At 46.7% G+C, this 13,783-nt stretch overlaps 1 long non-coding RNA gene across 1 annotated transcript in view; it reads left to right on the forward strand.

The window, feature by feature from the left end:
- Positions 1–11,524: 11,524 nt before the first annotated feature.
- LOC143819940 (uncharacterized) overlaps positions 11,525–13,783 on the forward strand; it is a 28,948-nt gene continuing 26,689 nt past the window's right edge. The window contains exon 1 of the long non-coding RNA XR_013225174.1: positions 11,525–11,795. This is a non-coding gene — a long non-coding RNA (uncharacterized LOC143819940). The remainder of the gene's footprint in view (positions 11,796–13,783) is intronic.

Genomic DNA, 13,783 nt, shown 5'->3' on the forward strand with positions numbered 1-13,783 from the left:
ATGTACTCCTAACCACTACGCCAAGCTGGCTCTCTAGAGTTAGTTGCTGTAGATTCTTATTTATCAGAAAATTCAAACCTATTCAGAGTAATGCCAGTTGAAACTTCTTAATCTGCATTGCTCAGCCTAGACTGATTCAGAACTCAGAAGCTAAGCAGAGATAGTCCTGCTCAGTACTTGAACGGGAGACCACAAGGAAGTCCTGGGTTGCTACACAGGGGCAAGCAATGGCAAACCACCTCTGAAGGTCTCCTACCTTAAAAATCCTCTGGTGTCACCATAAATCAGCTGTGACTTGGCAGCATTTCCCACCAAACCCGTTGACTTGAATGGGTTTAGACTGGAGTCACTGCACAGGATTCTACTTTGAGACTTTTATACAGAAATCTTTGTTTCATTTTAATTGTACCAAGAAAAAAGAAAAGCTTATTCAAAGTTGGATGTTCCATTTATTTCTGTAGCATGCAGTTTTTAAAATTGTGTTCAACTGTTTATCTTCAGATTTGAATTATCATAGCACGGAGATATATAATTACATATCAACAGGTTTATAATAAGAAAATTATCTGTAATGTGGGTGGAATTCCCTTTAGGTAGACTGTCAGCTAAAGACAAGACAAGTTATAAATTACTTGACAATAGAGCTGCTTTAAAACAAGGATCAAACAGTGGTCTTGACTTCATCATGGCAGATAATGCAATAAATAAGGCAATTTCCTAAAACAAAGTGATAGTAATGGGTAATGTGTTTCTTTCATAGCAATTTGCTGACTGTTATTAGCACCCCCCCATTATTTAAAGAAATGCTGAATTTAGAAGTTGATGTCTTTGGTAATAAGCCAAGTATAGTGTGTGTGTGTTTTAAAAAGATTGTCTTTGAATATATTAAAAATATTGCAGTATACCACAAAGTGATGAGATTTACATTTTAAAGAAATATACCTTAATATCCCTCCCCCGTCCCCATCAAAAGTGCATCTATCAAGGTCAGGCTTTGTGAAGCGCTGGTGTTTCTTGATGGCCCTGGAAAGGTTTCCTGAATGGCTGGGAGTAAATTGACTTGCAGGCTGGCACTGTGCCAAATAAGACACAATTCTCTATGCTGGTGTTAACATGGCCACAGCTTTATTCAACTCTAACCCGTAAATAGAGGGTTGGCCCCAATTTGGGCATGAAGGAGGAAACCGGCAACACTACAGCCATCCAGCTGCTCCAACCTGGAGCCCAGAGGCACCCTGGGACCGCCCTTCCCAGCTAGGAAAGCCTACCTGTTGCCTCTGGAGATCTCCACATGGGAAACGGCCTGTGAGAGGAGCCAACGAATGCCAATTTCATTTGGCTCCCTAGGTTGCTTGGCTTTGAGCCCCTGGCCACCCAGCAGAATCAGCCACGCTCAAATCAGCCGGTCCCTTAATGGAACCCCCAACTCCTCAGGGAGTCCGGTGAACAAACCAGGTCCCTGCCAAACGGGCTCCTATTCATGTGCCCTAATCCAAAGCAGTGACAAAACGGAAAACATAATCCATAAACTCACAAAAACCGGTTAAAACACTCGGGGAGGGGGAGTAGGAAGCTGTCTCAGCAATGTCTCAGGCAGTAAGGCCAAGCTGGGTCCTTGTGATGCCTTATAAGGTGCTCCTGCGGCCCCACCTCCATGCTGGCTTTCAGCACACACACTCCCAGGCCATCATATTCAATTTAGCGGCCCACCACTGCTTCAATCAGCGGCCGCCCTTAATGTTGGCCACTCTTTAACATTTTATGTATGTTTTAGATTTGTTAAATATTTATTGGGTGACTCGTAATCAATCCCGCTGCAACAAATACAGCGTGCACTAGGTTAGGGAGCCCCCAGCAGTCGGGCGGAGCGCGGCTGCCGGGGGCTCCCTTGGCCGTTGGCCTGACGCGGCGAGAGGCACTTTGCGCCTCTTGCCGCGTCAGGCCACCGGGCAGGGAGCCCCCGGCAGCAAGCTCCGCGCGGCTGCCGGGGACTCCCTGGGTCAGCGGCCTGACGCGTCGGAAGGCGCTTCACGCCTCCCGATGCATCAGGCCACCAGTAAGGGAGCAACTTGCTTCCTTGTCGGAAGGGTGGGAATCGGCCAGGCCAATGGTCTGTCCGAAGGGGCCAATCAGGCCCCTTCCTCATCATGGACTAATCCCACCCTAACTCCTCCCACAGAGCGCTTAGCGCTTTATTTAGTCCACGGCACCCACGGCCAAATATATGACCAAATATAGACATGTTGAGCCACCCCTGCCAAAATGGCCAGTTACGGGCCTGAAGGGGGAGGAAAGGGAAGGAGCCCTGGGTGGGCAAGGACACAGATCTGCTTCCCAATCATATTCTGCACAATCGTGCCACTTCTGGGGTTTCTTGAAGACTGAAGAATGTTTCAGGGGTTTCTCAATGGTAAAAAAAAGTTGAAAAAAGCTGGTCAAGGTGATCAAAAGCATTCAAATATTCAAAATAGCTTTAAAATAGAAATGTAAGTAAGTAAACAGGTGAGATGCATTTATACTTCAGAAGAAATGCTTGATTGCTTTATTTTGTGTAAAATAATCTTTGGTACATTGTGGATTTCATAATCCCTTGTGACTTTATTCCACATGTAGAACTTTACTATCCATGGATGGGATTGACCAAAGGCCCAGAGCTACAAATGAGTCAGTGAGTTTCCAAACCTCTTTTTGGCCATCTGCTCTGGGGGTACCCCAGTGCATTGGACAGCAAACAAGTAGTTTCCTTTTCTGACAGAGAATACGTCATTTGGCTGCTGGAATTCCTGGTTCAAGACTACTAGGAAGATTCTTTTTCTTAGACTGTGGCACAATGAGCTTTTCATTTTTTAAAAAGACATGCATTTTTAAAAGATGGGCTGGTGGTAACTTCTTTTGTCTTGCTGCATAAAGTTCCTGCATGTAATGCATTCTACCTCTGTTTGTAAAAACATGCCCAATTTACAGAGCCAAAGAAATACAGGTACATGGTTGAGGGCTCAGCTGCGAAGGACAAGGCAGGGAACAGTGTGGGTTGGCAGTGTGGTGGGACCTTCTAAATTCCCAGCCACGAACTTTTATGATTGGTCAGTTTGGGGAAGGAAGGAAGAACGGAATTTGTTGCAGCCTCCCAGACATGGCCTGCTGTGCTGCTCAAGTTAGTAGCCATGCCCCCTATCTCCTCCGATGGGCTCGCAAAGCAGGACCCCAGGTAAGTCTGGGGTCCATGTTTGCCTCTTGTGAATATGATACACAGAATGTGCTATGTAGAACTTGAGATGAATCATCCAACCAGTTGTGGGTAGGGATAAGAATGGCGAACGTCATAATTTACTCCTAACCTTGACAGAAGTTCAGGCCTCACTCCAAAAGAGTTTGTAATAGAACAGTTCTGCAAAAGAGTTGCTGTACTTTTAAGAGCTAATTTCCTGATTTTGGGCGCATTTGGACAAGATAAGCAGTGTGTGTGCCTGTGCACATGTGCAGCTATCAGTAGATGGAAACATGCTTTATTGTTAATATGCTGTTTGTCTTGTTCTTCTCATGCTTATCTTGCTTGAGATACAAATCAAGTTAATTAAGACTCAATTAGGTTTTTGGCATGAAACCTATACTCTGTGCCCTCTCTCCTTGACCTTGCTCTGCTGGTCTGCTACAGACACTGAAAAATAACACCAGAGCCTGTAGCCTGATTCAGAACACTTGCCTTGAAAACCCTACAGGGTCACGGGGTCAACTGTGACTTGATGCCATTTTCCATGCTGTGGGATATCCAGATGCAGGTCTCCATTTTGCCACAAAAGCTTGCTGGCAGACCTTGGACCAGTCACTCTAGCCTACCTAAATGTGTATAATAAAAGGGAAAAGAAAGAACAAAGTTGTAAGTGGCTTTGGCTCCCCCATTGGATAGAAAAATGGGGTACGAGTATGTAGACGAGTATTTAATTCATCTGGAAGGACTAGAACAAGACTTTACTTTCAGTCCACAGGTGTGTTTTCTTTTGAGAAAGCTGCCATATCATTTGAGGATAACATTCCTGGTCTTGATACTATTGGAATCTCTTTACCTTTCTGTGAATGCTTTCCTTTAAACTGGCTGGCAGCTCATTTCTTGTGACAAATTTATGGTTAGTTCCATTATCATTAATAGTATGGCACATGTAACTTTTCTACAGTATGCTTTTAAATGAAACCATCTCCATATTCCCTGATGAGATATTAAAGGAGGCAATCATACAGCGAATGAATTGGCCAGCATCCCGTTTCTTCCTGTGACATCCCTATTTAATTCCATAAACAAGTTAATACACACTGTGTACAAATATCAAATGCTGGGAGTTTAAAGAGTTCTGCCTGGAAATGAACAGATGGCATTCGATTCCACAAGGGTAGCTTTTGCTTTCTTCTGATCCCAAATGCATGTTGAATTCAATTAATCTAATATGTTTTCAGAAACGAGATAAAAGAGAACCTGAATTCAGTTGCCCATGAAAACCAACTACAGTGAAAAGCTCCATGGAAAAGGTTCCAGTATGCAAACAGAACTCCTCAGTTACAGTGGCAGCCCCATTCACTTCAGTGTCAGGCAATCTATCACAGTCTTCATTTCAACAGTGGACATATTACCCACCTGCACTTAGAACTGTATACTTATGTTCTGAAAGCCACTATTGCATTGACACTTGCTTTCAAAGTACGAGGGAAAGTGATAAAAAAATAAAAAACTGGCAGCCAGTGGACCAATCTGGCTTTAAGCAATTCTTTGTTGAGCTTCTTATGACTATTAGTAACTATTTAAGTTGTAATGAAAAGAATCCACGAGTTACCATGTGTATTTTGTAAGAATGTTTTGTTGAATGTTATTGCACTACAATCTCATGTGCATTCTGGAAAAACAAAAACTCAGATTCCTTAGAATCAAAAAATCATAGACTTTGGAGGGTCTATACAGACTCAATGCAGAATCAGCCTAAAACATCTATGAAAAGTAGTACGTCAACCTGCTTAAAGACCACCAGTAAGGTGGAGCACACTACCATACCGTAGGTTACTTTGGTGAGATATCATGTAAAATGATATTGATCATTTACAGAATGCATCTAACAGCAGAGACACAAAGAGGGAATAAACACACACCAAGGCCAGTAAGCGGCATCCTTTCATCGCCAGGCAACACAGGTAAGAGCTTTGTGATGTCATGTCTGTAGCTCTCCAATTTCTCTCGAGGTTGGCCCCCTGTCTGACTACTAATATTTTCAAGGATCCCCCCCCCCCTCACCAAGACCAGTAAGCGGCATCCCTTCCTCTCCAGGCAACACAGGTGAGCTCTTTGTGATGTCATGGCCATTTCTTTCCAGTTTCTCTCTGGATGTTGGCCTGCGGTCTGACTTATAATGTTTTTAGTGCTTTCCCCCACAAACACCAAGGCCAGTAAGTGGCATCCCTTCCTGTCCAGGCAACACAAGTGAGCTCTTTGTGAGGTCATGTCTGTTGCATTCCAGTATTTCTTGGATGTTTGGCCCCTTGTCTGACTTATAATGTTATTACAGATTACCCCAACCAAAATCAAGGTCAGTAAGTGGCCTCCGTTCCTGTCCAGGCAACACAGGTGAGCTCTATGTGATGCCATATCTGTTACTCTCCAGTTTCTCTCGAGGTTGGCCCTCAGTCTGATTTATAATGTCTTTAGAGATTCCCCCCCCCCCCACCAATGCCAGTAAGTGGCCTCCCTTCCTGTCCAGGCAACACAGGTGAGCTCTTAGAGATGTCATGTCCGTTGCTCTCCAGTTTCTCTTTGGAGTTTCCCCCCCGTCTGAATTATGTTATTAGAGATTCCACCCCAACCCCCCGCCAAGGCCAGTAAGCATCATCCCTTCCTTTCCAGGCAACACAGGTGAGCTCTTTGTGATGTCATGTCTGTTACTCTCCAGCTTCTCTCAAGCTTGGCCCTAAGTCTGATATATAATGTTTTTAGAGATACCCCCGACCACCAATGCCAGTAAGCGGCATCCCTTCCTCTCCAGGCCATATGTGAGCTCTTTATGATGTCATGTCCGTTGCACTCCAGTATTTCTCTGGATGTTAGCCCCCGGTCTGACTTATAATGTTTTTAGAGCTTTCCCCCACAAACACCAAGGCCAGTAAGTGGCATCCCTTCCTGTCCAGGCAACACAGGTGAGCTCTTTGTGAGGTTATGTCCGTTGCTCTCCAGGTTCTCTCTGGTGTTTTGCCCTCAGTCTGACATAATGTTTTTAGAGATTCCCCCCACACACACACACACCAAGGCCAGTAACTGGCCTCCCTTCCTGTCCAGACAACACAGGTGAGCTCTTAGAGATGTCATATCCGTAGTTATCCAGTTTCTCTTTGGATGTTGGCCCCGGTCTGACATAATGTTTTTAGAGATTCCCCCCTTACACACCAAGGCCAGTAAGTGGCCTCCCTTCCTGTCCAGGCAACACAGGTGACCTCTTAGTGATGTCATGTTCGTTGCTCTCCAGTTTCCCTTTGGAGTTTCTCCCCCTGTCTGAATTATAATGTTTTTAGACATCCCCCCCCCTGCAAAGGCCAGTAAGCGGCATCCCTTCGTCTCCAGGCAACACAGGTGAGCCCTTTGTGATGTCATGTCCGTTGCTCTCCAGTGTCTCTCTGGATGTTGTCCCCCTGTCTGACTTATAATGTTTTTATAGATTCCCCCAACAAACACCAAGGCCAGTAAGTTGCCTCCCTTCCTGTCAAGGCAACAAAGGTGAGCTCTTAGAGATGTCATTTCCGTTGCTCTCCAGTATCTCTCTGGAGTTTTTCCTCCTGTCTGACCTATAATTTTGTTAGAGATGCCCTCCCTCCCATGCAAAGGCCAGTAAGCGGCATCCCATCCCCTCCAGGCAACACAGGTGAGCCCTTTGTGATGTCATGTCCGTTGCTCTTCAGTTTTTCTCAGGTGTTTCTCCCTGTGACTGACTTAAAAGGTTTTTAGAGATCCCCCCCCCCGCAAAGGCCCCTAAGCGGCATCCGTTTCTCTCAAGGCAACACAGGTGAGCTCTTTGTGATGTAATGTCCGTTACTCTCACAATCCTCTCAGGAGGTTGGCCCTCTGTCTGACTTATAATGTTTTTAGAGATCCCCCGCCACCAATATCAGTAATCGGCATCCCTTCCTCTCCAGGCAACACAGCTGAGCTCTTTGTGATATCATGTTGGATGTTTCCCTGTTTCCCTTTGGAATTAGGTCCTTTATCTGACTTATAATGTTTTTAGAGATCCCCCCCCGCAAAGGCCAGTAAGTGGCATCCTTTCATCTCCAGGCAACACAGGTGAGCTCTTTGTGATGTCACGTACATGGCTCTCCCTTTTCTCTCTGGAGGTTGGCACCCTGCCTGACATGTTTTTAGAGATTTCCCACACACACACCAAGGCCAGTAAGTGGCATCCCTTGCTGTCTAGGCAACACAGGTGACCTCTTTGTGATGTCATGTTCGTTTTTCTCCAGTTTCTCTTTGGAGTTTTCCCCCCTGTCTAAATTATTTTTTTAGATATCCCCCCCCCCCCCACCTTCATAGGCCAGTTAGCGGCATCCCTTCCTCTCCAGGCAACACAGGTGAGCTTTTTGTGATGTCATGTCCGTTGCTCTCCAGTGTCTCTATGGAAGTTGGCCCTGTGTGTGACTTACAATGTTTTTAGAGATTCTCCCCCCCCCCCCCACCATGGCCAGTAAGCAGCTTCCATTCCCCTCCAGAGAACATAGGTGAGCTCTTCGTGATGTTGTCCGTTGCTCTCAAGTTTCTCTCTGGTGTTTGGCCTTCAGTCTAACTTATAATGTTTTTAGAGATCCCCCCCCCACCAATGCCAGTAAGCGGCATCCCTTCCTCTGCAGGCAACACAGGTGAGCTCTTTGTGATGTCATGTTGGTTGTTTTCCAGTTTCCCTTTGGAGTTTGGCCCTTTATCTGGCTTATAATGGTTTTAGAGATTCCCCCCACACACAAACACACCAAGGCCAGTAAGTGGCCTCCCTTCCTGTCCATTTAACACTGGAGAGTTCTTAGTGATGTCATGTCCGTTTCTCTCCTGTATCTCTTTGGAGTTTGGCCCTTTGACTTATAATGTTTTTAGAGATCCTCCCCCCCGCAAAGGCCAGTAAGTGGCATCCTTTCATCTCCAGGCAACATGGGTGAGCTCGTTGTGATGTCACGTACATGGCTCTCCCTTTTCTCTCTGGAGGTTGGTGCCCTGCCTGACATGTTTTTAGAGATTTCCCACACACACACCAAAGCCAGTAAGTGCCATCCCTTGCTTTCTAGGCAACACAGGTGACCTCTTAGATATGTCATTTCCGTTGCTCTCCAGTATCTCTTTGGAGTTTTCCCTCCTGTCTGACCTATAATGTTGTTAGAGATGCCCCCCCTCCCATGCAAAGGCCACTTTTTCTCAGGAGTTTGTCGCTGTGACTGACTTGGTTGTTTGCCAGTTTCCCTTTGGAGTTTGGCCCTTTATCTGACTTATAATGTTTTTAGACATCCCCCCCCCCCCCCGCAAAGGCCAGTAAGCAGCATCCCTTGCTCTCCAGGCAACACAGGTGAACCCTTTGTGATGTCATGTCCGTTGCTCTCAAGATTCTCTTTTGGAGTTTTCCCCCCTGTCTGACTTATAATGTTTTTAGAGATCCCCCTCCCTCAAAGGCCCCTAAGCAGCATCCATTTCTCTCCAGGCAACACAGGTGAGCTCTTTGTGATATCTGGATGTTGTCCCCCTGTTTGACTTATAATGTTTTTAGAGATCCCCCCCCACCAATGCCAGTAAGCGGTATCCCTTCCTCTGCAGGCAACACAGGTGAGCTCTTTGTGATGTCATGTTGGTTGTTTTCCAGTTTCCCTTTGGAGTTTGGCCCTTTATCTGGTTTATAATGGTTTTAGAGATTCCCGCCCCCACACACACACAAACACACCAAGGCCAGTAAGTGGCCTCCCTTCCTGTCCATTTAACACTGGAGAGTTCTTAGTGATGTCATGTCCGTTTCTCTCCTGTATCTCTTTGGAGTTTGGCCCTTTGACTTATAATGTTTTTAGAGATCCTCCCCCCCGCAAAGGCCAGTAAGTGGCATCCTTTCATCTCCAGGCAACATGGGTGAGCTCGTTGTGATGTCACGTACATGGTTCTCCCTTTTCTCTCTGGAGGTTGGTGCCCTGCCTGACATGTTTTTAGAGATTTCCCACACACACACCAAAGCCAGTAAGTGCCATCCCTTGCTTTCTAGGCAACACAGGTGACCTCTTAGATATGTCATTTCCGTTGCTCTCCAGTATCTCTTTGGAGTTTTCCCTCCTGTCTGACCTATAATGTTGTTAGAGATGCCCCCCCTCCCATGCAAAGGCCACTTTTTCTCAGGAGTTTGTCGCTGTGACTGACTTGGTTGTTTGCCAGTTTCCCTTTGGAGTTTGGCCCTTTATCTGACTTATAATGTTTTTAGACATCCCCCCCCCGCAAAGGCCAGTAAGCAGCATCCCTTGCTCTCCAGGCAACACAGGTGAACCCTTTGTGATGTCATGTCCGTTGCTCTCAAGATTCTCTTTTGGAGTTTTCCCCCCTGTCTGACTTATAATGTTTTTAGAGATCCCCCTCCCTCAAAGGCCCCTAAGCAGCATCCATTTCTCTCCAGGCAACACAGGTGAGCTCTTTGTGATATCTGGATGTTGTCCCCCTGTTTGACTTATAATGTTTTTAGAGATCCTCCCCCCCGCAAAGGCCAGTAAGTGGCATCCTTTCATCTCCAGGCAACACAGGTGAACTCTTCGTGATGTCACGTACATGGCTCTCCCTTTTCTCTCTGGAGGTTGGCACCCTGCCTGACTTATGTTTTTAGAGATTTTCCACACACACATACCAAGGCCAGTAAGTGGCATCCCTTGCTGTCTAGGCAACACAGGTGACCTATTAGTGATGTCATGTTCGTTGTTCTCCAGTTTCTCTTTCGAGTTTTCCCCCCCTGTAAGAATTATTATGTTTTTAGATATCCCCCCCCCCATGGCCAGTAAGCAGCTTCCCTTCCCCTCCAGACAACACAGGTGAGCTCTTCGTGATGTTGTCTGTTGCTCTCAAGTTTCTCTCTGGTGTTTGGCCTTCAGTCTAACTTATAATGTTTTTAGAGATTCCCCCCCCCCCACCAATGCCAGTAAGCGGCATCCCTTCCTCTGCAGGCAACACAGGTGAGCTCTTTGTGATGTCATATCTGTTGCTCTCCTGTTTCTCTATGGAGGTTGGCCCTCTGACTGACATATTTTTAGAGATTCTCCCCACATACACCAAGGCCAGTAAGCGGTATCCCTTCTCTCCAGGCAACACAGGTGAGCTTTTTGTGATGTCATGTCCGTTGCTCTCCAGAGTCTATATGGAAGTTGGCCCTGTGTGTGACTCACAATGTTTTTAGAGATTCCCCACCACCACCACCACCATGGCCTGTAAGCAGCTTCCCTTCCCCTCCAGACAACACAGGTGAGATCTTCGTGATGTTGTCCGTTGCTCTCAAGTTTCTCTCTGGTGTTTGGCCTTCAGTCTAACTTACAATGTTTTTAGAGATCCCCCCCCACCAATGCCAGTAAGCGGCATCCCTTCCTCTGCAGGCAACACAGGTGAGCTCTTTGTGATGTCATGTTGGTTGTTTTCCAGTTTCCCTTTGGAGTTTGGCCCTTTATCTGGTTTATAATGGTTTTAGAGATTCCCGCCCCCACACACACACAAACACACCAAGGCCAGTAAGTGGCCTCCCTTCCTGTCCATTTAACACTGGAGAGTTCTTAGTGATGTCATGTCCGTTTCTCTCCTGTATCTCTTTGGAGTTTGGCCCTTTGACTTATAATGTTTTTAGAGATCCTCCCCCCCGCAAAGGCCAGTAAGTGGCATCCTTTCATCTCCAGGCAACACAGGTGAACTCTTCGTGATGTCACGTACATGGCTCTCCCTTTTCTCTCTGGAGGTTGGCACCCTGCCTGACTTATGTTTTTAGAGATTTTCCACACACACATACCAAGGCCAGTAAGTGGCATCCCTTGCTGTCTAGGCAACACAGGTGAGCTCTTTGTGATGTCATGTTGGTTGTTTTCCAGTTTCCCTTTGGAGTTTGGCCCTTTATCTGGCTTATAATGGTTTTAGAGATTCCCCCCCCCCCACACACACACACACCCACTCACAGAAACACACCAAGGCCAGTAAGTGGCCTCCCTTCCTGTCCATTTAACACTGGAGACTTCTTAGTGATGTCATGTCCGTTTCTCTCCTGTATCTCTTTGGAGTTTGGCCCTTTGACTTATAATGTGTTTAGAGATTTCCCCCCCCCCCCCGCAAAGGCCAGTAAGTGGCATTCTTTCATCTCCAGGCAACACGGGTGAGCTCTTTGTGATGTCACGTACATGGCTCTCCCTTTTCTCTCTCGAGGTTGGCACCCTGCCAGACTTATGTTTTTAGAGATTTCCCACACATACACCAAAGCCAGTAAGTGGCAACCCTTGCTGTCTAGGCAACACAGGTGAACTCTTAGTGATGTCATGTTCGTTGTTCTCCAGTTTCTCTTTGGAGTTTTCCCCCCTGTCTGAATTATAATGTTTTTAGACATCCCCCCCCCCCGCAAAGGCCAGTAAGCGGCATCCCTTCCTCTCCAGGCAACACAGGTGAGCCCTTTGTGATGTCATGTCCGTTGCTCTCAAGATTCTCTTTGGAGTTTTCCCCCCTGTCTGACTTATAATGTTTTTAGAGATCCCCCTCCCTCAAAGGCCCCTAAGCAGCATCCATTTCTCTCCAGGCAACACAGGTGAGCTCTTTGTGATATCATGTCTGTCCCTCTCCAGTGTCTCTCTGGATGTTGTCCCCCTGTTTGACTTATAATGTTTTTATAGATTCCCCCAACAAACACCAAGGCCAGTAAGTTGTCCCCCTTCCTGTCAAGGCAACAAAGGTGAGCTCTTAGAGATGTCATTTCCATTGCTCTCCAGTATCTCTTTGGAGTTTTCCCTCCTATCTGACCTATAACGTTGTTAGAGATGCCCCCCCCCCCCATGCAAATGCCCGAAAGCTGCATCCCTTCCTCTCCAGGCAACACAGGTGAACCCTTTGTGATGTCATGTCCGTTGCTCTTCAGTTTTTCTCAGGTGTTTGCCGCTGTGACTGACTTGGTTGTTTGCCAGTTTCCCTTTGGAGTTTGGCCCTTTATCTGGCTTATAATGTTTTTAGAGATTCCCCCCCACACAAAGGCCAGTAAGTGGCATCCTTTCATCTCCAGGCAACACAGGTGAGCTCTTTGTGATGTCACGTACGTGGCTCTCCCTTTTCTCTCTGGAGGTTGGCACCGCCTGACTTATGTTTTTAGAGATTTCCCACACACACACCAAGACCAGTAAGTGGCATCCCTTCCTGTCTAGGCAACACAGGTGAGCTCTTTGTGATGTCATATCTGTTGCTCTCCTGTTTCTCTATGGCGGTTGGCCCTCTGACTGACATATTTTTAGAGATTTTCCCCACATACACCAAGGCTAGTAAGCGGTATCCCTTCCTCTCCAGGCAACACAGGTGAGCTTTTTGTGATGTCATATCTGTTGCTCTCCTGTTTCTCTATGGCGGTTGGCCCTCTGACTGACATATTTTTAGAGATTTTCCCCACATACACCAAGACCAGTAAGTGGTATCCCTTCCTCTCCAGGCAACACAGGTGAGCTTTTTGTGATGTCATGTCCGTTGCTCTCCAGAGTCTATATGGAAGTTGGCCCTGTGTGTGACTTACAATGTTTTTAGAGATTCCCCCCCCCCACCATGGCCAGTAAGCAGCTTCCCTTCCCCTCCAGACAACACAGGTCAGCTCTTTGTGATGTTGTCCGTTGCTTTCAAGTTTCTCTTCGGAGTTTTCCCTCCTGTCTGACCTATAATGTTGTTAGAGATGCCCCCCCTCCCATGCAAAGGCCAGTAAGCGGCATCCCTTCCTCTCCAGGCAACACAGGCGAGCCCTTTGTGATGTCATGTTGGTTGTTTTCCAGTTTCCCTTTGGAGTTTGGCCCTTTATCTGGCTTATAATGGTTTTAGAGATTCCCCCCACACACAAACACACCAAGGCCAGTAAGTGGCCTCCCTTCCTGTCCATTCAACACTGGAGAGTTCTTAGTGATGTCATGTCCGTTGCTTTCCTGTATCTCTTTGGAGTTTGGCCCTATGACTTATAATGTTTTTAGAGATCTCCCCCCTCCCCCCCCCCCCGCAAAGGCCAGTAAGTGGCATCCTTTCATCTCCAGGCAACACAGGTGAGCTCTTTGTGATGTCACGTACATGGCTCTCCCTTTTCTCTCTGGAGGTTGGCACCCTGCCTGACTTATGTTTTTAGAGATTTCCCAAACACACACCAAAGCCAGTAAGTGCCATCCCTTGCTGTCTAGGCAACACAGGTGACCTCTTAGTGATGTCATGTTCGTTGTTCTCCAGTTTCTCTTTGGAGTTTTCCCCCCTGTCTGAATTATAATGTTTTTATACATCCCCCCCCCGCAAAGGCCAGTAAGTGGCATCCCTTCCTCTCCAGGCAACACAGGTGAGCCCTTTGTGATGTCATGTCCGTTGCTCTCAAGATTCTCTTTGGAGTTTTCCCCCCTGTCTTACTTATGTTTTTAGAGATCCCCCCTCCCTCAAAGGCCCCTAAGCAGCATCCTTTTCTCTCCAGGCAACACAGGTGAGCTCTTTGTGATATCATGTCTGTACCTCTCCAATGTCTCTCTGGATGTTGTCCCCCTGTTTGACATAATGTTTTTATAGATTCCCCCA

Source organism: Paroedura picta, chromosome 10 (assembly GCF_049243985.1).
Source record: "Paroedura picta isolate Pp20150507F chromosome 10, Ppicta_v3.0, whole genome shotgun sequence".
Classification (NCBI taxonomy): Eukaryota; Metazoa; Chordata; class Lepidosauria; order Squamata; family Gekkonidae; genus Paroedura; species Paroedura picta.